Source organism: Trichechus manatus, unplaced genomic scaffold (genome assembly GCF_000243295.1).
Source record: "Trichechus manatus latirostris isolate Lorelei unplaced genomic scaffold, TriManLat1.0 scaffold00056, whole genome shotgun sequence".
NCBI lineage: Eukaryota > Metazoa > Chordata > Mammalia > Sirenia > Trichechidae > Trichechus > Trichechus manatus.
In genome coordinates, this window is record NW_004443992.1 from 13,553,606 (window position 1) to 13,557,130 (window position 3,525).

At 39.8% G+C, this 3,525-nt stretch overlaps 1 protein-coding gene across 2 annotated transcripts in view; it reads right to left on the reverse strand.

Moving 5' to 3' along the window:
* Positions 1-2,415, reverse strand: part of INO80D (INO80 complex subunit D) — a 60,774-nt gene extending 58,359 nt beyond the window's left edge. Inside the window, exon 1 of one of the 2 annotated variants that reach the window (XM_004378261.2) lies at positions 172-2,415. The gene's annotated coding sequence lies outside the window, so the exon portion shown is untranslated. Of the gene's footprint in view, positions 1-21 lie in introns of both variants that reach the window. The other variant, XM_023733016.1, reaches the window with a different exon arrangement.
* Between the last annotated feature and the right edge of the window lie 1,110 nt (positions 2,416-3,525).

Here is a 3,525-nt window from a genome sequence, read left to right on the forward strand (position 1 = left end):
CCCGGTGCCGGCCCCTCTCACCCTTCCGTTCTCCGCCTGGGGCCTGGCGCGGGCCGGCGAATCCCCGGCCTCACGTAAGCACGCTCGCCGCCCGCCCTGCCTGCGCGGCCCAGCCCGCCGCCCTACGGGAGCCCGGGGATGTGGGCCGGGCCTGGGGCCGCCTCTGCTTACCTTTCAGCTGCTTTTTTTTTTTCTCCTTCCCCCCTTTTCCCTCGGCTGGGCTGACAGATCAGAGTGAGAGGCGCTGGCAATGGACTAGGAACCTCGGCCGCCGCTGCTACTGCTCCCCCCTGGGCTCCGGCGAGAGCCTTTCCCTGTCAAGCAAGAGGGGTGAGGATCATATTTTTATTTTGGAAACTAAAAAGTGCTCCCAGGGTCGGTGATTATTAAGGGGAAATCCCTGAATATACTCTCCAGCCAAGAAGGCAGGGCTGCCGGGGCTGCACAAGAAGAGGCAGCAGCCTCCTACAGCACCACTACAGGCACTGAGAGGACATAACACCAGAGAGCGGCTCCTCTGCCCTCCGAAACGACAACTTTCCTACCATCTTGGAGGCAGAGGGAAGGGGGGCAAGGGGGAAAAGTGCACCCGCTCCCGATAAAGTGCAAATTTCTACTTCTCATCTCTGGAAAAAAGTCCACACCGGCCGTCTACACCGGCGCCTTGGGGGAGAAAGCAAGGAAGAAACTGGGGGTGCATGAGAAACGTTTTCATTTTCACCAGGGGGAAAAATGTTTCTGCATCTTCTGATGGAAAGAAATCTTTACAGGACACAGGTTTTTCCGTGATTATTGTTTTCTATTTAATTTTCTTCCCATGTAGATGACAGTGGTGTTTTAATTTTTTCTCAGGCGAATAGTGATTTTTTTCCATTACAGGTAAGTTCTGTGTCTGGTGGCCAGTTTATAAATTTGTACTTCAACAGACTTCATGGTCACTTTATCTTTGTTTATTTGTGTTTGTGTAAATATATATATATATATGTTAATATATATATATATACATTTTATATAAGTGTTCGTGTATTATATATTACCCTCAAAACTGAGATTGCTGTGAGACAATTGTGAAGGGATGTCTTTTGTCTCCTTTTCTCAAAGCAATGTAAATAAAATCTATTGACTGCCCAGAAAGGCAGGATACAGCTGTTTATTTTTCACAGTGCAAATAAAGGCAGAGACCACTTGGGGCTTAAATACAACTAACTATAACAGACCACGTTTCTAGAAATAATCCTAATTCTGTTATGGTCTGCCCATGAAGAAAGGTTACTCTCAAACTGGAAATAGATTTTAAAGATAGCTTCAGGTTTTCTTTAATTAAAATTGTTTGTTAAGAATTATATACATGCATTTAATTTCTTTTAAATTTAGATTCTTTATGGTTTAGATTTTTGGCCCTTAATAATTACAAATGTTGGTGTCTGCTTTCTGTGTCATAGAACTCAGAGATGTGTATATTTTGTTAGAGTTGAAATATTGTCAGTTTAGAACTTTCAGTGTGCTACCAGCCTCTATATGACTTTTAATATATTGTAGATGGATGTCATTAATTTACTGTTTTTAATGAGCAAAGTGTAGTAGATAGATGAGATCCAAGTTACACAATACTAAGGTATCAATAGATGAGAGAGAGAGGTGCTGCCCACTTGGAACAATTCCAAAAGAACTCTTACTGGTAGGGAATAAATGGCAGAGACATTTTTCTATTTTTGTGAAGAAAGAGAAGACTAGTAGAAAACTGCCGGACCATCATTTTGTATTTTCTGCAGAGAATGATGAATTGAATCTTGTATCAAAAGTTATTTTTCTGACACGTGTTGGCTAGCCTAGTGGGAATGAATCTGGAATATTAGTGTCTTGTATACTCAGCATAATATTTAATTTGTCTCATTTAAAATTTATTACGAAGCATTTAGAAATCACTGATGGCTTCACTTAATAAATGTCTGGTTTTTGAGCTTCCAAATTTAGAAATTCTATAACTTTAAAGTGAGTTCAAGAGAATGTAAGTATCAGTTATATTTATGCTGACGCCAACTTTATCATCTAAACCTGAGTACCAAAACCTGTTGCCATCGAGTCGATTCAGACTCATAGCGACCCTATAGGACAGAGTAGAACTGCCCCATAGGGTTTCCAAGGAGCACCTGGTGGATTTGAACTGCCAACCTTTTGGTTAGCAGCCAGGCTCTTAACCACTGCAGCACCAGGGCTCCAAACCAAAAAAATGAACCCATTGCCGTTGAGTCAATTACGACTTACGAGCTCCAAACAATACCTGAATATTCTGGGGTTTCTTTTGTGGTGTTTTTCCTCCCTCTTAAGGTGGGAAAAAAACTAAAGTACCAATATAACTAATTCTTAATCTTGGATACCTCAGTTGTGAAGCTGTGTTTTATTATGTTCCTTTTTTTTTTTTTTTTTTAAAACAGTTGAAGTTCAAACCCATTGGTTATAAAAGGGAAATTATTTCCCTTAACATAGACTTTTAGTGGACTTGAAAAACATATTTTCTAACAGTGTGTCCTTATATATAATGTGAGTTTATAGATGTGCTTTGGCTTTCTCAAGAAGTTAAGATATATTTGCTTGAAGTTGCCTGCACCCTTTTATGCAATCCCTCTTGTGACCAAGGAAACTTGTTTGCCTGATGTCTATCAGGGGATAGGACTATGGTGTGTTATCTTAGAATTTCAAATATTTTTATAAAGCTACTTTGCATAGTGATAACCATGATGTCTGTCTACCAGCTGAGTTGGATAACCCAGATTTGGGGACTTACAGCTCAACCAAGAAAGAAGTTCTATTAAATTTGCAATATTAGTGAATTTTATTGGTCAGTGTTTATTTCAGTTGATAATTGAACTTAATACAGGTGCTGTGTCTTTATAATCCTAGAAGCTGCAGGTGTTAACAAAACTACTGGCATAATTTAAGGGAACTCCTATTTTTGACCAAAATTCCCAGTACTCAAATTTGGCTAACATTATTGAGTACCTAATACATCCTGGTTTACCTTGCTGGACACTGTTATGTATGTGCTCTTATTTAATTCTTCCAAGAGCTCCAAAGAGGGTTTTTTTTTTTTTTTTTTTCCTTTTTAATACTGTTGGGACAATTGAGGCAACCTAGAATTGTCTTCACTTTCGAGGAGTGTGAACCTTCTTGGTTCTAAATCTTCCCAATAGGATTCCACGTCTTCCTCTTGTTCTGGAGTTTTTGAGGTGCCTTCCCACAGTTGTTGTGCCTGTTGTGAAAAAAACAAAATTTGAGTTAGCCACATTTGGAGCCCTCTTCATTCATTAGTGGCAACCAGGGGCTTAGTTTGCCTTTTTGAGTCTAGTACCAAAATCTGTCTGTTGCTTTGAGAAGTGCACAAAATGAACAAATAGATTTTCCAGTTGAAATACACTGTGATTGAGAGAGTTCCTTCCTGATCCTGAAAATGCACAATATGTGTTGTAAAGCAGTAACAATATTTGAAATATTACCTATGGTTGTAAGATTATGCTGTCTTCTTAA